Source organism: Oncorhynchus mykiss, unplaced genomic scaffold, assembly GCF_013265735.2.
Source record: "Oncorhynchus mykiss isolate Arlee unplaced genomic scaffold, USDA_OmykA_1.1 un_scaffold_557, whole genome shotgun sequence".
In the NCBI taxonomy this organism is placed as follows: Eukaryota; Metazoa; Chordata; class Actinopteri; order Salmoniformes; family Salmonidae; genus Oncorhynchus; species Oncorhynchus mykiss.
The window spans coordinates 27,613-50,959 of NW_023494004.1; the positions used below are offsets into that span (position 1 = coordinate 27,613).

General features: G+C 40.3%; 14 non-coding genes across 14 annotated transcripts; all 14 read right to left on the minus strand.

The window, feature by feature from the left end:
* Window positions 1-1,377: 1,377 nt before the first annotated feature.
* On the minus strand, window positions 1,378-1,450 carry trnav-cac. The gene has a single exon. It is a non-coding gene; the product is annotated as a tRNA-Val (tRNA).
* Window positions 1,451-2,674: 1,224 nt separating this feature from the next.
* Window positions 2,675-2,747, minus strand: trnav-cac. Its single transcript has one exon. It is a non-coding gene; the product is annotated as a tRNA-Val (tRNA).
* Window positions 2,748-4,182: 1,435 nt separating this feature from the next.
* Window positions 4,183-4,255, minus strand: trnav-cac. Its single transcript has one exon. It is a non-coding gene; the product is annotated as a tRNA-Val (tRNA).
* A 2,741-nt stretch (window positions 4,256-6,996) lies between these two features.
* trnav-cac lies at window positions 6,997-7,069 on the minus strand. Its single transcript has one exon. It is a non-coding gene; the product is annotated as a tRNA-Val (tRNA).
* Window positions 7,070-8,302: 1,233 nt separating this feature from the next.
* trnav-cac lies at window positions 8,303-8,375 on the minus strand. Its single transcript has one exon. It is a non-coding gene; the product is annotated as a tRNA-Val (tRNA).
* A 2,935-nt stretch (window positions 8,376-11,310) lies between these two features.
* On the minus strand, window positions 11,311-11,383 carry trnav-cac. Its single transcript has one exon. It is a non-coding gene; the product is annotated as a tRNA-Val (tRNA).
* A 129-nt stretch (window positions 11,384-11,512) lies between these two features.
* On the minus strand, window positions 11,513-11,585 carry trnav-cac. Its single transcript has one exon. It is a non-coding gene; the product is annotated as a tRNA-Val (tRNA).
* Window positions 11,586-12,549: 964 nt separating this feature from the next.
* On the minus strand, window positions 12,550-12,622 carry trnav-cac. The gene has a single exon. It is a non-coding gene; the product is annotated as a tRNA-Val (tRNA).
* Window positions 12,623-16,431: 3,809 nt separating this feature from the next.
* Window positions 16,432-16,504, minus strand: trnav-cac. Its single transcript has one exon. It is a non-coding gene; the product is annotated as a tRNA-Val (tRNA).
* Window positions 16,505-17,939: 1,435 nt separating this feature from the next.
* Window positions 17,940-18,012, minus strand: trnav-cac. The gene has a single exon. It is a non-coding gene; the product is annotated as a tRNA-Val (tRNA).
* Window positions 18,013-18,141: 129 nt separating this feature from the next.
* trnav-cac lies at window positions 18,142-18,214 on the minus strand. The gene has a single exon. It is a non-coding gene; the product is annotated as a tRNA-Val (tRNA).
* Window positions 18,215-19,983: 1,769 nt separating this feature from the next.
* Window positions 19,984-20,056, minus strand: trnav-aac. Its single transcript has one exon. It is a non-coding gene; the product is annotated as a tRNA-Val (tRNA).
* A 2,367-nt stretch (window positions 20,057-22,423) lies between these two features.
* trnav-cac lies at window positions 22,424-22,496 on the minus strand. The gene has a single exon. It is a non-coding gene; the product is annotated as a tRNA-Val (tRNA).
* A 129-nt stretch (window positions 22,497-22,625) lies between these two features.
* On the minus strand, window positions 22,626-22,698 carry trnav-cac. The gene has a single exon. It is a non-coding gene; the product is annotated as a tRNA-Val (tRNA).
* Between the last annotated feature and the right edge of the window lie 649 nt (window positions 22,699-23,347).

The following is a 23,347-nucleotide window of genomic DNA, read 5'->3' on the forward strand; positions in this document are numbered from 1 at the left end:
CTCAGAAAATAATGAAATCAGAAATTACTTAGTCAATTAATTAAACAATAAGGCTTGAAAAGCCGGGAATTATTGTGTGCAGCGGCTCTTGGAAGAGGCTTGGTGGTTCAAAACTTCTTCCATTTAAGAGTGATGGAAGCCACTGTGTTCTTGGGTACCTTCAATGCTGCAGAAATGACCAATCATTTGAATTTACCACAGGTGGACTCCAATCAAGTTGAAGAAACATCTCAAGGATGATCAATGGAAACAGGATGGACCTGAGCTCAATTTCCAGCCTCATAGCAAAGGGTCTGAAAACTTACGTAAATAAGGTATTTTTAAAATATTTAATGGGTATTATGGCTCTTTCTGTGGAACTCAATTTGGGATATTATGTGAGGTAGACATGAGAAGCCGGGAATTATCGTGTGCAGCCGGAACTTGGAAGAGGCTTGGTGGTTCCAAACTTCTTCTATTTAAGAGTGATGGAAGCCACTGTGTTCTTGGGTACCTTCAATGCTGCAGAAATGACCAATCATTTGAATTTACCACAGGTGGACTCCAATCAAGTTGAAGAAACATCTCAAGGATGATCAATGGAAACAGGATGGACCTGAGCTCAATTTCCAGTCTCATAGCAAAGGGTCTGAAAATGTATGTAAATAAGGTATTTTTAAAATATTTTTTTCATTAATAAAAACTATATGCTATCGCTTTGTCATTATGTGGTATTGTGTGTAGATAGATTTTATTTTATTTCATCCATTTTAGTATAAGGCTGTAACGTAACAAAATGTGGAAAAAAGCAAGGGGTCTGAAAACTTTCCGAATGCACTGTACCTATGCAGGCTAGCTTCTTTTCCTTTGCTAGCCAGCCAACTAAATCTATCACACAATCACATCAAGCAGCTGAAATGACAGAAAACAATCTACATTTTTGTTTGTTTTACCTTGGATTATATTGCCATTTCTTTGGATATATCCATTACAATGACCCTGATAAATGAATTTGCCTGGCTCAGAGAAGCTGTCAGTCTGGTCACATTCATACAGATCGCATGGTGGAGGTCCCCAAAAAAACGGCAACATTGATCCACTGGTCGGAGAGGTAGACAGCAAGGTTTAGACAAACCTCAACTGTTTCAAACCAAATGCTAGCCTCTGGGCATTGGGAAATATTGAATATTACAAAATGTTTCCACCCGGTTTCGAACCGGGGACCTTTCGCGTGTGAGGCGAACGTGATAACCACTACACTACTGAAACCGAATGATTGGAAAACTAAGGGTGTGACTGACTTTCGCGTGTGAGGCGAACGTGATAACCAATACACTACTGAAACTAAAGTCTGAATAGCAAATACTGAGAAGTGCGAAGGACCAATCTGTTAAAATGTGTTTCCGCCCGGTCTCGAACCGGGGACCTTTCGCGTGTGAGGCGAACGTGATAACCACTACACTACGGAAACCGAATGATTGGAAAACTAAGGGTGTGACTGACTTTGGCTGGGTGGGACATTTATCGCTCTCAGAAAATAATGAAATCAGAAATTACTTAGTCAATTAATTAAACAATAAGGCTTGAAAAGCCGGGAATTATTGTGTGCAGCGGCTCTTGGAAGAGGCTTGGTGGTTCAAAACTTCTTCCATTTAAGAGTGATGGAAGCCACTGTGTTCTTGGGTACCTTCAATGCTGCAGAAATGACCAATCATTTGAATTTACCACAGGTGGACTCCAATCAAGTTGAAGAAACATCTCAAGGATGATCAATGGAAACAGGATGGACCTGAGCTCAATTTCCAGCCTCATAGCAAAGGGTCTGAAAACTTACGTAAATAAGGTATTTTTAAAATATTTAATGGCTCTTTCTGTGGTACTCAATTTGGGATATTATGTGAGGTAGACATGAGAAGCCGGGAATTATCGTGTGCAGCCGGAACTTGGAAGAGGCTTGGTGGTTCCAAACTTCTTCTATTTAAGAGTGATGGAAGCCACTGTGTTCTTGGGTACCTTCAATGCTGCAGAAATGACCAATCATTTGAATTTACCACAGGTGGACTCCAATCAAGTTGAAGAAACATCTCAAGGATGATCAATGGAAACAGGATGGACCTGAGCTCAATTTCCAGTCTCATAGCAAAGGGTCTGAAAATGTATGTAAATAAGGTATTTTTAAAATATTTTTTTCATTAATAAAAACTATATGCTATCGCTTTGTCATTATGTGGTATTGTGTGTAGATAGATTTTATTTTATTTCATCCATTTTAGTATAAGGCTGTAACGTAACAAAATGTGGAAAAAAGCAAGGGGTCTGAAAACTTTCCGAATGCACTGTACCTATGCAGGCTAGCTTCTTTTCCTTTGCTAGCCAGCCAACTAAATCTATCACACAATCACATCAAGCAGCTGAAATGACAGAAAACAATCTACATTTTTGTTTGTTTTACCTTGGATTATATTGCCATTTCTTTGGATATATCCATTACAATGACCCTGATAAATGAATTTGCCTGGCTCAGAGAAGCTGTCAGTCTGGTCACATTCATACAGATCGCATGGTGGAGGTCCCCAAAAAAACGGCAACATTGATCCACTGGTCGGAGAGGTAGACAGCAAGGTTTAGACAAACCTCAACTGTTTCAAACCAAATGCTAGCCTCTGGGCATTGGGAAATATTGAATATTACAAAATGTTTCCACCCGGTTTCGAACCGGGGACCTTTCGCGTGTGAGGCGAATGTGATAACCACTACACTACGGAAACCGAATGATTGGTAAACTAAGGGTGTGACTGACTTTCGCGTGTGAGGCGAACGTGATAACCAATACACTACTGAAACTAAAGTCTGAATAGCAAATACTGAGAAGTGCGAAGGACCAATCTGTTAAAATGTGTTTCCGCCCGGTCTCGAACCGGGGACCTTTCGCGTGTTAGCCGAACGTGATAACCAGTACACTACGGAAACCCAATGAGTGGAGTACTAAGGGTGTGGCTGACTTTGGCTGGGTGGGACATTTATCGCTCTCAGAACCTAATGAAATCAGAAATTACTTAGTCAATTAATTAAACAATAAGGCTTGAGAAGCCGGGAATTATTGTGTGCAGCGGCTCTTGGAAGAGGCTTGGTGGTTCAAAACTTCTTCCATTTAAGAGTGATGGAAGCCACTGTGTTCTTGGGTACCTTCAATGCTGCAGAAATGACCAATCATTTGAATTTACCACAGGTGGACTCCAATCAAGTTGAAGAAACATCTCAAGGATGATCAATGGAAACAGGATGGACCTGAGCTCAATTTCCAGCCTCATAGCAAAGGGTCTGAAAACGTACGTAAATAAGGTATTTTTAAAATATTTAATGGGTATAATGGCTCTTTCTGTGGTACTCAATTTGGGATATTATGTGAGGTAGACATGAGAAGCCGGGAATTATCGTGTGCAGCCGGAACTTGGAAGAGGCTTGGTGGTTCCAAACTTCTTCTATTTAAGAGTGATGGAAGCCACTGTGTTCTTGGGTACCTTCAATGCTGCAGAAATGACCAATCATTTGAATTTACCACAGGTGGACTCCAATCAAGTTGAAGAAACATCTCAAGGATGATCAATGGAAACAGGATGGAACTGAGCTCAATTTCCAGCCTCATAGCAAAGGGTCTGAAAATGTATGTAAATAAGGTATTTTTAAAATATTTTTTTCATTAATAAAAACTATATGTTATCGCTTTGTCATTATGTGGTATTGTGTGTAGATAGATTTGATTTTATTTCATCCATTTTAGTATAAGGCTGTAACGAAACAAAATGTGGAAAAAAGTAAGGGGTCTGAAAACTTTCCCAATGCACTGTACCTATGCAGGCTAGCTTCTTTTCCTTTGCTAGCCAGCCAACTAAATCTATCACACAATCACATCAAGCAGCTGAAATGACAGAAAACGATCTACATTTTTGTTTGTTTTACCTTGGATTATATTGCCATTTCTTTGGATATATCCATTACAATGACCCTGATAAATGAATTTGCCTGGCTCAGAGAAGCTGTCAGTCTGGTCACATTCATACAGATCGCATGGTGGAGGTCCCCAAAAAAACGGCAACATTGATCCACAGGTCGGAGAGGTAGACAGCAAGGTTTAGACAAACCTCAACTGTTTCAAACCAAATGCTAGCCTCTGGGCATTGGGAAATATTGAATATTACAAAATGTTTCCACCCGGTTTCGAACCGGGGACCTTTCGCGTGTGAGGCGAACGTGATAACCACTACACTACGGAAACCGAATGATTGGAAAACTAAGGGTGTGACTGACTTTGGCTGGGTGGGACATTTATCGCTCTCAGAACCTAATGAAATCAGAAATTACTTAGTCAATTAATTAAACAATAAGGCTTGAGAAGCCGGGAATTATTGTGTGCAGCGGCTCTTGGAAGAGGCTTGGTGGTTCAAAACTTCTTCCATTTAAGAGTGATGGAAGCCACTGTGTTCTTGGGTACCTTCAATGCTGCAGAAATGACCAATCATTTGAATTTACCACAGGTGGACTCCAATCAAGTTGAAGAAACATCTCAAGGATGATCAATGGAAACAGGATGGACCTGAGCTCAATTTCCAGCCTCATAGCAAAGGGTCTGAAAACTTATGTAAATAAGGTATTTTTAAAATATTTAATGGGTATTATGGCTCTTTCTGTGGAACTCAATTTGGGATATTATGTGAGGTAGACATGAGAAGCCGGAAATTATCGTGTGCAGCCGGAACTTGGAAAAGGCTTGGTGGTTCCAAACTTCTTCTATTTAAGAGTGATCGAAGCCACTGTGTTCTTGGGTACCTTCAATGCTGCAGAAATGACCAATCATTTGAATTTACCACAGGTGGACTCCAATCAAGTTGAAGAAACATCTCAAGGATGATCAATGGAAACAGGATGGACCTGAGCTCAATTTCCAGTCTCATAGCAAAGGGTCTGAAAATGTATGTAAATAAGGTATTTTTAAAATATTTTTTTCATTAATAAAAACTATATGCTATCGCTTTGTCATTATGTGGTATTGTGTGTAGATAGATTTTATTTTATTTCATCCATTTTAGTATAAGGCTGTAACGTAACAAAATGTGGAAAAAAGTAAGGGGTCTGAAAACTTTCCGAATGCACTGTACCTATGCAGGCTAGCTTCTTTTCCTTTGCTAGCCAGCCAACTAAATCTATCACACAATCACATCAAGCAGCTGAAATGACAGAAAACGATCTACATTTTTGTTTGTTTTACCTTGGATTATATTGCCATTTCTTTGGATATATCCATTACAATGACCCTGATAAATGAATTTGCCTGGCTCAGAGAAGCTGTCAGTCTGGTCACATTCATACAGATCGCATGGTGGAGGTCCCCAAAAAAACGGCAACATTGATCCACTGGTCGGAGAGGTAGACAGCAAGGTTTAGACAAACCTCAACTGTTTCAAACCAAATGCTAGCCTCTGGGCATTGGGAAATATTGAATATTACAAAATGTTTCCACCCGGTTTCGAACCGGGGACCTTTCGCGTGTGAGGCAAACGTGATAACCACTACACTACAGAAACCGAATGATTGGTAAACTAAGGGTGTGACTGACTTTCGCGTGTGAGGCGAACGTGATAACCAATACACTACTGAAACTAAAGTCTGAATAGCAAATACTGAGAAGTGCGAAGGACCAATCTGTTAAAATGTGTTTCCGCCCGGTCTCGAACCGGGGACCTTTCGCGTGTTAGCCGAACGTGATAACCAGTACACTACGGAAACCCAATGAGTGGAGTACTAAGGGTGTGGCTGACTTTGGCTGGGTGGGACATTTATCGCTCTCAGAACCTAATGAAATCAGAAATTACTTAGTCAATTAATTAAACAATAAGGCTTGAGAAGCCGGGAATTATTGTGTGCAGCGGCTCTTGGAAGAGGCTTGGTGGTTCAAAACTTCTTCCATTTAAGAGTGATGGAAGCCACTGTGTTCTTGGGTACCTTCAATGCTGCAGAAATGACCAATCATTTGAATTTACCACAGGTGGACTCCAATCAAGTTGAAGAAACATCTCAAGGATGATCAATGGAAACAGGATGGACCTGAGCTCAATTTCCAGCCTCATAGCAAAGGGTCTGAAAACGTACGTAAATAAGGTATTTTTAAAATATTTAATGGGTATAATGGCTCTTTCTGTGGTACTCAATTTGGGATATTATGTGAGGTAGACATGAGAAGCCGGGAATTATCGTGTGCAGCCGGAACTTGGAAGAGGCTTGGTGGTTCCAAACTTCTTCTATTTAAGAGTGATGGAAGCCACTGTGTTCTTGGGTACCTTCAATGCTGCAGAAATGACCAATCATTTGAATTTACCACAGGTGGACTCCAATCAAGTTGAAGAAACATCTCAAGGATGATCAATGGAAACAGGATGGAACTGAGCTCAATTTCCAGCCTCATAGCAAAGGGTCTGAAAATGTATGTAAATAAGGTATTTTTAAAATATTTTTTTCATTAATAAAAACTATATGTTATCGCTTTGTCATTATGTGGTATTGTGTGTAGATAGATTTGATTTTATTTCATCCATTTTAGTATAAGGCTGTAACGTAACAAAATGTGGAAAAAAGTAAGGGGTCTGAAAACTTTCCGAATGCACTGTACCTATGCAGGCTAGCTTCTTTTCCTTTGCTAGCCAGCCAACTAAATCTATCACACAATCACATCAAGCAGCTGAAATGACAGAAAACGATCTACATTTTTGTTTGTTTTACCTTGGATTATATTGCCATTTCTTTGGATATATCCATTACAATGACCCTGATAAATGAATTTGCCTGGCTCAGAGAAGCTGTCAGTCTGGTCACATTCATACAGATCGCATGGTGGAGGTCCCCAAAAAAACGGCAACATTGATCCACAGGTCGGAGAGGTAGACAGCAAGGTTTAGACAAACCTCAACTGTTTCAAACCAAATGCTAGCCTCTGGGCATTGGGAAATATTGAATATTACAAAATGTTTCCACCCGGTTTCGAACCGGGGACCTTTCGCGTGTGAGGCGAACGTGATAACCACTACACTACGGAAACCGATTGATTGGAAAACTAAGGGTGTGACTGACTTTGGCTGGGTGGGACATTTATCGCTCTCAGAACCTAATGAAATCAGAAATTACTTAGTCAATTAATTAAACAATAAGGCTTGAGAAGCCGGGAATTATTGTGTGCAGCGGCTCTTGGGAGAGGCTTGGTGGTTCAAAACTTCTTCCATTTAAGATTGATGGAAGCCACTGTGTTCTTGGGTACCTTCAATGCTGCAGAAATGACCAATCATTTGAATTTACCACAGGTGGACTCCAATCAAGTTGAAGAAACATCTCAAGGATGATCAATGGAAACAGGATGGACCTGAGCTCAATTTCCAGCCTCATAGCAAAGGGTCTGAAAACTTATGTAAATAAGGTATTTTTAAAATATTTAATGGGTATTATGGCTCTTTCTGTGGAACTCAATTTGGGATATTATGTGAGGTAGACATGAGAAGCCGGGAATTATCGTGTGCAGCCGGAACTTGGAAAAGGCTTGGTGGTTCCAAACTTCTTCTATTTAAGAGTGATCGAAGCCACTGTGTTCTTGGGTACCTTCAATGCTGCAGAAATGACCAATCATTTGAATTTACCACAGGTGGACTCCAATCAAGTTGAAGAAACATCTCAAGGATGATCAATGGAAACAGGATGGACCTGAGCTCAATTTCCAGTCTCATAGCAAAGGGTCTGAAAATGTATGTAAATAAGGTATTTTTAAAATATTTTTTTCATTAATAAAAACTATATGCTATCGCTTTGTCATTATGTGGTATTGTGTGTAGATAGATTTTATTTTATTTCATCCATTTTAGTATAAGGCTGTAACGTAACAAAATGTGGAAAAAAGTAAGGGGTCTGAAAACTTTCCGAATGCACTGTACCTATGCAGGCTAGCTTCTTTTCCTTTGCTAGCCAGCCAACTAAATCTATCACACAATCACATCAAGCAGCTGAAATGACAGAAAACGATCTACATTTTTGTTTGTTTTACCTTGGATTATATTGCCATTTCTTTGGATATATCCATTACAATGACCCTGATAAATGAATTTGCCTGGCTCAGAGAAGCTGTCAGTCTGGTCACATTCATACAGATCGCATGGTGGAGGTCCCCAAAAAAACGGCAACATTGATCCACTGGTCGGAGAGGTAGACAGCAAGGTTTAGACAAACCTCAACTGTTTCAAACCAAATGCTAGCCTCTGGGCATTGGGAAATATTGAATATTACAAAATGTTTCCACCCGGTTTCGAACCGGGGACCTTTCGCGTGTGAGGCGAACGTGATAACCACTACACTACAGAAACCGAATGATTGGTAAACTAAGGGTGTGACTGACTTTCGCGTGTGAGGCGAACGTGATAACCAATACACTACTGAAACTAAAGTCTGAATAGCAAATACTGAGAAGTGCGAAGGACCAATCTGTTAAAATGTGTTTCCGCCCGGTCTCGAACCGGGGAGCTTTCGCGTGTTAGCCGAACGTGATAACCAGTACACTACGGAAACCCAATGAGTGGAGTACTAAGGGTGTGGCTGACTTTGGCTGGGTGGGACATTTATCGCTCTCAGAACCTAATGAAATCAGAAATTACTTAGTCAATTAATTAAACAATAAGGCTTGAGAAGCCGGGAATTATTGTGTGCAGCGGCTCTTGGAAGAGGCTTGGTGGTTCAAAACTTCTTCCATTTAAGAGTGATGGAAGCCACTGTGTTCTTGGGTACCTTCAATGCTGCAGAAATGACCAATCATTTGAATTTACCACAGGTGGACTCCAATCAAGTTGAAGAAACATCTCAAGGATGATCAATGGAAACAGGATGGACCTGAGCTCAATTTCCAGCCTCATAGCAAAGGGTCTGAAAACGTACGTAAATAAGGTATTTTTAAAATATTTAATGGGTATAATGGCTCTTTCTGTGGTACTCAATTTGGGATATTATGTGAGGTAGACATGAGAAGCCGGGAATTATCGTGTGCAGCCGGAACTTGGAAGAGGCTTGGTGGTTCCAAACTTCTTCTATTTAAGAGTGATGGAAGCCACTGTGTTCTTGGGTACCTTCAATGCTGCAGAAATGACCAATCATTTGAATTTACCACAGGTGGACTCCAATCAAGTTGAAGAAACATCTCAAGGATGATCAATGGAAACAGGATGGAACTGAGCTCAATTTCCAGCCTCATAGCAAAGGGTCTGAAAATGTATGTAAATAAGGTATTTTTAAAATATTTTTTTCATTAATAAAAACTATATGTTATCGCTTTGTCATTATGTGGTATTGTGTGTAGATAGATTTGATTTTATTTCATCCATTTTAGTATAAGGCTGTAACGTAACAAAATGTGGAAAAAAGTAAGGGGTCTGAAAACTTTCCGAATGCACTGTACCTATGCAGGCTAGCTTCTTTTCCTTTGCTAGCCAGCCAACTAAATCTATCACACAATCACATCAAGCAGCTGAAATGACAGAAAACGATCTACATTTTTGTTTGTTTTACCTTGGATTATATTGCCATTTCTTTGGATATATCCATTACAATGACCCTGATAAATGAATTTGCCTGGCTCAGAGAAGCTGTCAGTCTGGTCACATTCATACAGATCGCATGGTGGAGGTCCCCAAAAAAACGGCAACATTGATCCACTGGTCGGAGAGGTAGACAGCAAGGTTTAGACAAACCTCAACTGTTTCAAACCAAATGCTAGCCTCTGGGCATTGGGAAATATTGAATATTACAAAATGTTTCCACCCGGTTTCGAACCGGGGACCTTTCGCGTGTGAGGTGAACGTGATAACCACTACACTACAGAAACCGAATGATTGGTAAACTAAGGGTGTGACTGACTTTCGCGTGTGAGGCGAACGTGATAACCAATACACTACTGAAACTAAAGTCTGAATAGCAAATACTGAGAAGTGCGAAGGACCAATCTGTTAAAATGTGTTTCCGCCCGGTCTCGAACCGGGGACCTTTCGCGTGTTAGCCGAACGTGATAACCAGTACACTACGGAAACCCAATGAGTGGAGTACTAAGGGTGTGGCTGACTTTGGGACATTTATCGCTCTCAGAACCTAATGAAATCAGAAATTACTTAGTCAATTAATTAAACAATAAGGCTTGAGAAGCCGGGAATTATTGTGTGCAGCGGCTCTTGGAAGAGGCTTGGTGGTTCAAAACTTCTTCCATTTAAGAGTGATGGAAGCCACTGTGTTCTTGGGTACCTTCAATGCTGCAGAAATGACCAATCATTTGAATTTACCACAGGTGGACTCCAATCAAGTTGAAGAAACATCTCAAGGATGATCAATGGAAACAGGATGGACCTGAGCTCAATTTCCAGCCTCATAGCAAAGGGTCTGAAAACGTACGTAAATAAGGTATTTTTAAAATATTTAATGGGTATAATGGCTCTTTCTGTGGTACTCAATTTGGGATATTATGTGAGGTAGACATGAGAAGCCGGGAATTATCGTGTGCAGCCGGAACTTGGAAGAGGCTTGGTGGTTCCAAACTTCTTCTATTTAAGAGTGATGGAAGCCACTGTGTTCTTGGGTACCTTCAATGCTGCAGAAATGACCAATCATTTGAATTTACCACAGGTGGACTCCAATCAAGTTGAAGAAACATCTCAAGGATGATCAATGGAAACAGGATGGAACTGAGCTCAATTTCCAGCCTCATAGCAAAGGGTCTGAAAATGTATGTAAATAAAGTATTTTTAAAATGTTTTTTTCATTAATAAAAACTATATGTTATCGCTTTGTCATTATGTGGTATTGTGTGTAGATAGATTTTATTTTATTTCATCCATTTTAGTATAAGGCTGTAACGTAACAAAATGTGGAAAAAAGTAAGGGGTCTGAAAACTTTCCGAATGCACTGTACCTATGCAGGCTAGCTTCTTTTCCTTTGCTAGCCAGCCAACTAAATCTATCACACAATCACATCAAGCAGCTGAAATGACAGAAAACGATCTACATTTTTGTTTGTTTTACCTTGGATTATATTGCCATTTCTTTGGATATATCCATTACAATGACCCTGATAAATGAATTTGCCTGGCTCAGAGAAGCTGTCAGTCTGGTCACATTCATACAGATCGCATGGTGGAGGTCCCCAAAAAAACGGCAACATTGATCCACTGGTCGGAGAGGTAGACGGCAAGGTTTAGACAAACCTCAACTGTTTCAAACCAAATGCTAGCCTCTGGGCATTGGGAAATATTGAATATTACAAAATGTTTCCACCCGGTTTCGAACCGGGGACCTTTCGCGTGTGAGGCAAACGTGATAACCACTACACTACGGAAACCGAATGATTGGAAAACTAAGGGTGTGACTGACTTTCGCGTGTGAGGCGAACGTGATAACCAATACAGTACTGAAACTAAAGTCTGAATAGCAAATACTGAGAAGTGCGAAGGACCAATCTGTTAAAATGTGTTTCCGCCCGGTCTCGAACCGGGGACCTTTCGCGTGTGAGGCGAACGTGATAACCACTACACTACGGAAACCGAATGATTGGAAAACTAAGGGTGTGACTGACTTTGGCTGGGTGGGACATTTATCGCTCTCAGAACCTAATGAAATCAGAAATGACTTAGTCAATTAATTAAACAATACGGCTTGAGAAGGGTGGGTATTATGGCTCTTTCTGTGGAACTCAATTTGGGATATTATGTGAGGTAGACATGAGAAGCCGGGAATTATCGTGTGCAGCCGGAACTTGGAAGAGGCTTGGTGGTTCCAAACTTCTTCTATTTAAGAGTGATGGAAGCCACTGTGTTCTTGGGTACCTTCAATGCTGCAGAAATGACCAATCATTTGAATTTACCACAGGTGGACTCCAATCAAGTTGAAGAAACATCTCAAGGATGATCAATGGAAACAGGATGGACCTGAGCTCAATTTCCAGTCTCATAGCAAAGGGTCTGAAAATGTATGTAAATAAGGTATTTTTAAAATATTTTTTTCATTAATAAAAACTATATGCTATCGCTTTGTCATTATGTGGTATTGTGTGTAGATAGATTTTATTTTATTTCATCCATTTTAGTATAAGGCTGTAACGTAACAAAATGTGGAAAAAAGTAAGGGGTCTGAAAACTTTCCGAATGCACTGTACCTATGCAGGCTAGCTTCTTTTCCTTTGCTAGCCAGCCAACTAAATCTATCACACAATCACATCAAGCAGCTGAAATGACAGAAAACGATCTACATTTTTGTTTGTTTTACCTTGGATTATATTGCCATTTCTTTGGATATATCCATTACAATGACCCTGATAAATGAATTTGCCTGGCTCAGAGAAGCTGTCAGTCTGGTCACATTCATACAGATCGCATGGTGGAGGTCCCCCAAAAAACGGCAACATTGATCCACTGGTCGGAGAGGTAGACAGCAAGGTTTAGACAAACCTCAACTGTTTCAAACCAAATGCTAGCCTCTGGGCATTGGGAAATATTGAATATTACAAAATGTTTCCACCCGGTTTCGAACCGGGGACCTTTCGCGTGTGAGGCGAACGTGATAACCACTACACTACGGAAACCGAATTATTGGTAAACTAAGGGTGTGACTGACTTTCGCGTGTGAGGCGAACGTGATAACCAATACACTACTGAAACTAAAGTCTGAATAGCAAATACTGAGAAGTGCGAAGGACCAATCTGTTAAAATGTGTTTCCGCCCGGTCTCGAAACGGGGACCTTTCGCGTGTTAGCCGAACGTGATAACCAGTACACTACGGAAACCCAATGAGTGGAGTACTGAGGGTGTGGCTGACTTTGGCTGGGTGGGACATTTATCGCTCTCAGAACCTAATGAAATCAGAAATTACTTAGTCAATTAATTAAACAATAAGGCTTGAGAAGCCGGGAATTATTGTGTGCAGCGGCTCTTGGAAGAGGCTTGGTGGTTCAAAACTTCTTCCATTTAAGAGTGATGGAAGCCACTGTGTTCTTGGGTACCTTCAATGCTGCAGAAATGACCAATCATTTGAATTTACCACAGGTGGACTCCAATCAAGTTGAAGAAACATCTCAAGGATGATCAATGGAAACAGGATGGACCTGAGCTCAATTTCCAGCCTCATAGCAAAGGGTCTGAAAACGTACGTAAATAAGGTATTTTTAAAATATTTAATGGGTATAATGGCTCTTTCTGTGGTACTCAATTTGGGATATTATGTGAGGTAGACATGAGAAGCCGGGAATTATCGTGTGCAGCCGGAACTTGGAAGAGGCTTGGTGGTTCCAAACTTCTTCTATTTAAGAGTGATGGAAGCCACTGTGTTCTTGGGTACCTTCAATGCTGCAGAAATGACCAATCATTTGAATTTACCACAGGTGGACTCCAATCAAGTTGAAGAAACATCTCAAGGATGATCAATGGAAACAGGATGGACCTGAGCTCAATTTCCAGTCTCATAGCAAAGGGTCTGAAAATGTATGTAAATAAGGTATTTTTAAAATATTTTTTTCATTAATAAAAACTATATGCTATCGCTTTGTCATTATGTGGTATTGTGTGTAGATAGATTTTATTTTATTTCATCCATTTTAGTATAAGGCTGTAACGTAACAAAATGTGGAAAAAAGTAAGGGGTCTGAAAACTTTCCGAATGCACTGTACCTATGCAGGCTAGCTTCTTTTCCTTTGCTAGCCAGCCAACTAAATCTATCACACAATCACATCAAGCAGCTGAAATGACAGAAAACGATCTACATTTTTGTTTGTTTTACCTTGGATTATATTGCCATTTCTTTGGATATATCCATTACAATGACCCTGATAAATGAATTTGCCTGGCTCAGAGAAGCTGTCAGTCTAGTCACATTCATACAGATCGCATGGTGGAGGTCCCCAAAAAACAGCAACATTGATCCACAGGTCGGAGAGGTAGACAGCAAGGTTTAGACAAACCTCAACTGTTTCAAACCAAATGCTAGCCTCTGGGCATTGGGAAATATTGAATATTACAAGATGTTTCCGCCCGGTTTCGAACCGGGGACCTTTCGCGTGTGAGGCAAACGTGATAACCACTACACTGGTTCAAAACTTCTTCCATTTAAGAGTGATGGAAGCCACTGTGTTCTTGGGTACCTTCAATGCTGCAGAAATGACCAATCATTTGAATTTACCACAGGTGGACTCCAATCAAGTTGAAGAAACATCTCAAGGATGATCAATGGAAACAGGATGGACCTGAGCTCAATTTCCAGCCTCATAGCAAAGGGTCTGAAAACGTACGTAAATAAGGTATTTTTAAAATATTTAATGGGTATTATGGCTCTTTCTGTGGTACTCAATTTGGGATATTATGTGAGGTAGACATGAGAAGCCGGGAATTATCGTGTGCAGCTGGAACTTGGAAGAGGCTTGGTGGTTCCAAACTTCTTCTATTTAAGAGTGATGGAAGCCACTGTGTTCTTGGGTACCTTCAATGCTGCAGAAATGACCAATCATTTGAATTTACCACAGGTGGACTCCAATCAAGTTGAAGAAACGTCTCAAGGATGATCAATGGAAACAGGATGGACCTGAGCTCAATTTCCAGCCTCATAGCAAAGGGTCTGAAAATGTATGTAAATAAGGTATTTTTAAAATATTTTTTTCATTAATAAAAACTATGTGTTATCGCTTTGTCATTATGTGGTATTGTGTGTAGATAGATTTTATTTTATTTCATCCATTTTAGTATAAGGCTGTAACGTAACAAAATGTGGAAAAAAGTAAGGGGTCTGAAAACTTTCCGAATGCACTGTACCTATGCAGGCTAGCTTCTTTTCCTTTGCTAGCCAGCCAACTAAATCTATCACACAATCACATCAAGCAGCTGAAATGACAGAAAACGATCTACATTTTTGTTTGTTTTACCTTGGATTATATTGCCATTTCTTTGGATATATCCATTACAATGACCCTGATAAATGAATTTGCCTGGCTCAGAGAAGCTGTCAGTCTGGTCACATTCATACAGATCGCATGGTGGAGGTCCCCCAAAAAACGGCAACATTGATCCACTGGTCGGAGAGGTAGACAGCAAGGTTTAGACAAACCTCAACTGTTTCAAACCAAATGCTAGCCTCTGGGCATTGGGAAATATTGAATATTACAAAATGTTTCCACCCGGTTTCGAACCGGGGACCTTTCGCGTGTGAGGTGAACGTGATAACCACTACACTACGGAAACCGAATTATTGGAAAACTAAGGGTGTGACTGACTTTCGCATGTGAGGCGAACGTGATAACTAATACACTACTGAAACTAAAGTCTGAATAGCAAATACTGAGAAGTGCGAAGGACCAATCTGTTAAAATGTGTTTCCGCCCGGTCTCGAACCGGGGACCTTTCGCGTGTGATGCGAACTTGATAACCACTACACTACGGAAACCGAATGATTGGAAAACTAAGGGTGTGACTGACTTTGGCTGGGTGGGACATTTATCGCTCTCAGAACCTAATGAAATCAGAAATTACTTAGTCAATTAATTAAACAATACGGCTTGAGAAGGGTGGGTATTATGGCTCTTTCTGTGGAACTCAATTTGGGATATTATGTGAGGTAGACATGAGAAGCCGGGAATTATCGTGTGCAGCCGGAACTTGGAAGAGGCTTGGTGGTTCCAAACTTCTTCTATTTAAGAGTGATGGAAGCCACTGTGTTCTTGGGTACCTTCAATGCTGCAGAAATGACCAATCATTTGAATTTACCACAGGTGGACTCCAATCAAGTTGAAGAAACATCTCAAGGATGATCAATGGAAACAGGATGGACCTGAGCTCAATTTCCAGTCTCATAGCAAAGGGTCTGAAAATGTATGTAAATAAGGTATTTTTAAAATATTTTTTTCATTAATAAAAACTATATGCTATCGCTTTGTCATTATGTGGTATTGTGTGTAGATAGATTTTATTTTATTTCATCCATTTTAGTATAAGGCTGTAACGTAACAAAATGTGGAAAAAAGTAAGGGGTCTGAAAACTTTCCGAATGCACTGTACCTATGCAGGCTAGCTTCTTTTCCTTTGCTAGCCAGCCAACTAAATCTATCACACAATCACATCAAGCAGCTGAAATGACAGAAAACGATCTACATTTTTGTTTGTTTTACCTTGGATTATATTGCCATTTCTTTGGATATATCCATTACAATGACCCTGATAAATGAATTTGCCTGGCTCAGAGAAGCTGTCAGTCTGGTCACATTCATACAGATCGCATGGTGGAGGTCCCCAAAAAAACGGCAACATTGATCCACTGGTCGGAGAGGTAGACAGCAAGGTTTAGACAAACCTCAACTGTTTCAAACCAAATGCTAGCCTCTGGGCATTGGGAAATATTGAATATTACAAAATGTTTCCACCCGGTTTTGAACCGGGGACCTTTCGCGTGTGAGGCGAACGTGATAACCACTACACTACAGAAACTGAATGATTGGTAAACTAAGGGTGTGACTGACTTTCGCGTGTGAGGCGAACGTGATAACCAATACACTACTGAAACTAAAGTCTGAATAGCAAATACTGAGAAGTGCGAAGGACCAATCTGTTAAAATGTGTTTCCGCCCGGTCTCGAAACGGGGACCTTTCGCGTGTTAGCCGAACGTGATAACCAGTACACTACGGAAACCCAATGAGTGGAGTACTAAGGGTGTGGCTGACTTTGGCTGGGTGGGACATTTATCGCTCTCAGAACCTAATGAAATCAGAAATTACTTAGTCAATTAATTAAACAATAAGGCTTGAGAAGCCGGGAATTATTGTGTGCAGCGGCTCTTGGAAGAGGCTTGGTGGTTCAAAACTTCTTCCATTTAAGAGTGATGGAAGCCACTGTGTTCTTGGGTACCTTCAATGCTGCAGAAATGACCAATCATTTGAATTTACCACAGGTGGACTCCAATCAAGTTGAAGAAACATCTCAAGGATGATCAATGGAAACAGGATGGACCTGAGCTCAATTTCCAGCCTCATAGCAAAGGGTCTGAAAACGTACGTAAATAAGGTATTTTTAAAATATTTAATGGGTATAATGGCTCTTTCTGTGGTACTCAATTTGGGATATTATGTGAGGTAGACATGAGAAGCCGGGAATTATCGTGTGCAGCCGGAACTTGGAAGAGGCTTGGTGGTTCCAAACTTCTTCTATTTAAGAGTGATGGAAGCCACTGTGTTCTTGGGTACCTTCAATGCTGCAGAAATGACCAATCATTTGAATTTACCACAGGTGGATTCCAATCAAGTTGAAGAAACATCTCAAGGATGATCAATGGAAACAGGATGGAACTGAGCTCAATTTCCAGCCTCATAGCAAAGGGTCTGAAAATGTATGTAAATAAGGTATTTTTAAAATATTTTTTTCATTAATAAAAACTATATGTTATCGCTTTGTCATTATGTGGTATTGTGTGTAGATAGATTTTATTTTATTTCATCCATTTTAGTATAAGGCTGTAACGTAACAAAATGTGGAAAAAAGTAAGGGGTCTGAAAACTTTCCGAATGCACTGTACCTATGCAGGCTAGCTTCTTTTCCTTTGCTAGCCAGCCAACTAAATCTATCACACAATCACATCAAGCAGCTGAAATGACAGAAAACGATCTACATTTTTGTTTGTTTTACCTTGGATTATATTGCCATTTCTTTGGATATATCCATTACAATGACCCTGATAAATGAATTTGCCTGGCTCAGAGAAGCTGTCAGTCTGGTCACATTCATACAGATCGCATGGTGGAGGTCCCCAAAAAAACGGCAACATTGATCCACTGGTCGGAGAGGTAGACAGCAAGGTTTAGACAAACGTCAACTGTTTCAAACCAAATGCTAGCCTCTGGGCATTGGGAAATATTGAATATTACAAAATGTTTCCACCCGGTTTCGAACCAGGGACCTTTCGCGTGTGAGGCGAACGTGATAACCACTACACTACGGAAACCGAATGATTGGAAAACTAAGGGTGTGACTGACTTTCGCGTGTGAGGCGAACGTGATAACCAATAAACTACTGAAACTAAAGTCTGAATAGCAAATACTGAGAAGTGCGAAGGACCAATCTGTTAAAATGTGTTTCCACCCGGTCTCGAACCGGGGACCTTTCGCGTGTGAGGCGAACGTGATAACCACTACACTACGGAAACCGAATGATTGGAAAACTAAGGGTGTGACTGACTTTGGCTGGGTGGGACATTTGTCGCTCTCAGAACCTAATGAAATCAGAAATTACTTAGTCAATTAATTAAACAATAAGGCTTGAGAAGCCGGGAATTATTGTGTGCAGCGGCTCTTGGAAGAGGCTTGGTGGTTCAAAACTTCTTCCATTTAAGAGTGATGGAAGCCACTGTGTTCTTGGGTACCTTCAATGCTGCAGAAATGACCAATCATTTGAATTTACCACAGGTGGACTCCAATCAAGTTGAAGAAACATCTCAAGGATGATCAATGGAAACAGGATGGACCTGAGCTCAATTTCCAGCCTCATAGCAAAGGGTCTGAAAACTTACGTAAATAAGGTATTTTTAAAATATTTAATGTGTATTATGGCTCTTTCTGTGGAACTCAATTTGGGATATTATGTGAGGTAGACATGAAAAGCCGGGAATTATCGTGTGCAGCCGGAACTTGGAAGAGGCTTGGTGGTTCCAAACTTCTTCCATTTAAGAGTGATGGAAGCCACTGTGTTCTTGGGTGCCTTCAATGCTGCAGAAATGACTAATCATTTGAATTTACCACAGGTGGACTCCAATCAAGTTGAAGAAACATCTCAAGGATGATCAATGGAAACAGGATGGACCTGAGCTCAATTTCCAGCCTCATAGCAAAGGGTCTGAAAACGTACGTAAATAAGGTATTTTTAAAATATTTAATGGGTATTATGGCTCTTTCTGTGGTACTCAATTTGGGATATTATGTGAGGTAGACATGAGAAGCCGGTAATTATTGTGTGCAGCCGGAACATGGAAGAGGCTTGGTGGTTCCAAACTTCTTCTATTTAAGAGTGATGGAAGCCACTGTGTTCTTGGGTACCTTCAATGCTGCAGAAATGACCAATCATTTGAATTTACCACAGGTGGACTCCAATCAAGTTGAAGAAACATCTCAAGGATGATCAATGGAAACAGGATGGACCTGAGCTCAATTTCCAGCCTCATAGCAAAGGGTCTGAAAATGTATGTAAATAAGGTATTTTTAAAATATTTTTTCATTAATAAAAACTATATGTTATCGCTTTGTCATTATGTGGTATTGTGTGTAGATAGATTTTATTTTATTTCATCCATTTTAGTATAAGGCTGTAACGAAACAAAATGTGGAAAAAAGTAAGGGGTCTGAAAACTTTCCCAATGCACTGTACCTATGCAGGCTAGCTTCTTTTCCTTTGCTAGCCAGCCAACTAAATCTATCACACAATCACATCAAGCAGCTGAAATGACAGAAAACGATCTACATTTTTGTTTGTTTTACCTTGGATTATATTGCCATTTCTTTGGATATATCCATTACAATGACCCTGATAAATGAATTTGCCTGGCTCAGAGAAGCTGTCAGTCTGGTCACATTCATACAGATCGCATGGTGGAGGTCCCCAAAAAAACGGCAACATTGATCCACAGGTCGGAGAGGTAGACAGCAAGGTTTAGACAAAGCTCAACTGTTTCAAACCAAATGCTAGCCTCTGGGCATTGGGAAATATTGAATATTACAAAATGTTTCGGCCAGGTTTCAAACCGGGGACCTTTCACGTGTGAGGCAAACGTGATAACCACTACACTACGGAAACCAAATTATTGGAAAACTAAGGGTGTGACTGACTTTCGCGTGTGAGGCGAACGTGATAACTAATACACTACTGAAACTAAAGTCTGAATAGCAAATACTGAGAAGTGCAAAGGACCAATCTGTTAAAATGTGTTTCCGCCCGGTCTCGAACCGGGGACCTTTCGCGTGTTAGGCGAACGTGATAACCACTACACTACAGAAACCCAATGAGTGGCGTACTAAGGGTGTGGCTGACTTGGGCTGGGTGGGACATTTATCGCTCTCAGAATCTAATGAAATCAGAAATTACTTAGTCAATTAATTAAACAATAAGGCTTGAGAAGCCGGGAATTATTGTGTGCAGCGGCTCTTGGACGAGGCTTGGTGGTTCAAAACTTCTTCCATTTAAGAGTGATGGAAGCCACTGTGTTCTTGGGTACCTTCAATGCTGCAGAAATGACCAATCATTTGAATTTACCACAGGTGGACTCCAATCAAGTTGAAGAAACATCTCAAGGATGATCAATGGAAACAGGATGGACCTGAGCTCAATTTCCAGTCTCATAGCAAAGGGTCTGAAAATGTATGTAAATAAGGTATTTTTAAAATATTTTTTTCATTAATAAAAACTATATGCTATCGCTTTGTCATTATGTGGTATTGTGTGTAGATAGATTTTATTTTATTTCATCCATTTTAGTATAAGGCTGTAACGTAACAAAATGTGGAAAAAAGTAAGGGGTCTGAAAACTTTCCGAATGCACTGTACCTATGCAGGCTAGCTTCTTTTCCTTTGCTAGCCAGCCAACTAAATCTATCACACAATCACATCAAGCAGCTGAAATGACAGAAAACGATCTACATTTTTGTTTGTTTTACCTTGGATTATATTGCCATTTCTTTGGATATATCCATTACAATGACCCTGATAAATGAATTTGCCTGGCTCAGAGAAGCTGTCAGTCTGGTCACATTCATACAGATCGCATGGTGGAGGTCCCCAAAAAACGGCAACATTGATCCACAGGTCGGAGAGGTAGACAGCAAGGTTTAGACAAACCTCAACTGTTTCAAACCAAATGCTAGCCTCTGGGCATTGGGAAATATTGAATATTACAAGATGTTTCCGCCCGGTTTCGAACCGGGGACCTTTCGCGTGTGAGGCAAACGTGATAACCACTACACTGGTTCAAAACTTCTTCCATTTAAGAGTGATGGAAGCCACTGTGTTCTTGGGTACCTTCAATGCTGCAGAAATGACCAATCATTTGAATTTACCACAGGTGGACTCCAATCAAGTTGAAGAAACATCTCAAGGATGATCAATGGAAACAGGATGGACCTGAGCTCAATTTCCAGCCTCATAGCAAAGGGTCTGAAAACTTACGTAAATAAGGTATTTTTAAAATATTTAATGTGTATTATGGCTCTTTCTGTGGAACTCAATTTGGGATATTATGTGAGGTAGACATGAAAAGCCGGGAATTATCGTGTGCAGCCGGAACTTGGAAGAGGCTTGGTGGTTCCAAACTTCTTCCATTTAAGAGTGATGGAAGCCACTGTGTTCTTGGGTGCCTTCAATGCTGCAGAAATGACTAATCATTTGAATTTACCACAGGTGGACTCCAATCAAGTTGAAGAAACATCTCAAGGATGATCAATGGAAACAGGATGGACCTGAGCTCAATTTCCAGCCTCATAGCAAAGGGTCTGAAAACGTACGTAAATAAGGTATTTTTAAAATATTTAATGGGTATTATGGCTCTTTCTGTGGTACTCAATTTGGGATATTATGTGAGGTAGACATGAGAAGCCGGTAATTATTGTGTGCAGCCGGAACATGGAAGAGGCTTGGTGGTTCCAAACTTCTTCTATTTAAGAGTGATGGAAGCCACTGTGTTCTTGGGTACCTTCAATGCTGCAGAAATGACCAATAATTTGAATTTACCACAGGTGGACTCCAATCAAGTTGAAGAAACATCTCAAGGATGATCAATGGAAACAGGATGGACCTGAGCTCAATTTCCAGCCTCATAGCAAAGGGTCTGAAAATGTATGTAAATAAGGTATTTTTAAAATATTTTTTCATTAATAAAAACTATATGTTATCGCTTTGTCATTATGTGGTATTGTGTGTAGATAGATTTTATTTTATTTCATCCATTTTAGTATAAGGCTGTAACGAAACAAAATGTGGAAAAAAGTAAGGGGTCTGAAAACTTTCCGAATGCACTGTACCTATGCAGGCTAGCTTCTTTTCCTTTGCTAGCCAGCCAACTAAATCTATCACACAATCACATCAAGCAGCTGAAATGACAGAAAACGATCTACATTTTTGTTTGTTTTACCTTGGATTATATTGCCATTTCTTTGGATATATCCATTACAATGACCCTGATAAATGAATTTGCCTGGCTCAGAGAAGCTGTCAGTCTGGTCACATTCATACAGATCGCATGGTGGAGGTCCCCAAAAAAACGGCAACATTGATCCACTGGTCGGAGAGGTAGACAGCAAGGTTTAGACAAACGTCAACTGTTTCAAACCAAATGCTAGCCTCTGGGCATTGGGAAATATTGAATATTACAAAATGTTTCCACCCGGTTTCGAACCGGGGACCTTTCGCGTGTGAGGCAAACGTGATAACCACTACACTACGGAAACCGAATGATTGGAAAACTAAGGGTGTGACTGACTTTCGCGTGTGAGGCGAACGTGATAACCAATAAACTACTGAAACTAAAGTCTGAATAGCAAATACTGAGAAGTGCGAAGGACCAATCTGTTAAAATGTGTTTCCACCCGGTCTCGAACCGGGGACCTTTCGCGTGTGAGGCGAACGTGATAACCACTACACTACGGAAACCGAATGATTGGAAAACTAAGGGTGTGACTGACTTTGGCTGGGTGGGACATTTGTCGCTCTCAGAACCTAATGAAATCAGAAATTACTTAGTCAATTAATTAAACAATAAGGCTTGAGAAGCCGGGAATTATTGTGTGCAGCGGCTCTTGGAAGAGGCTTGGTGGTTCAAAACTTCTTCCATTTAAGAGTGATGGAAGCCACTGTGTTCTTGGGTACCTTCAATGCTGCAGAAATGACCAATCATTTGAATTTACCACAGGTGGACTCCAATCAAGTTGAAGAAACATCTCAAGGATGATCAATGGAAACAGGATGGACCTGAGCTCAATTTCCAGCCTCATAGCAAAGGGTCTGAAAATGTATGTAAATAAGGTATTTTTAAAATATTTTTTTCATTAATAAAAACTATATGCTATCGCTTTGTCATTATGTGGTATTGTGTGTAGATAGATTTTATTTTATTTCATCCATTTTAGTATAAGGCTGTAACGAAACAAAATGTGGAAAAAAGTAAGGGGTCTGAAAACTTTCCGAATGCACTGTACCTATGCAGGCTAGCTTCTTTTCCTTTGCTAGCCAGCCAACTAAATCTATCACACAATCACATCAAGCAGCTGAAATTACCTTGGATTATATTGCCATTTCTTTG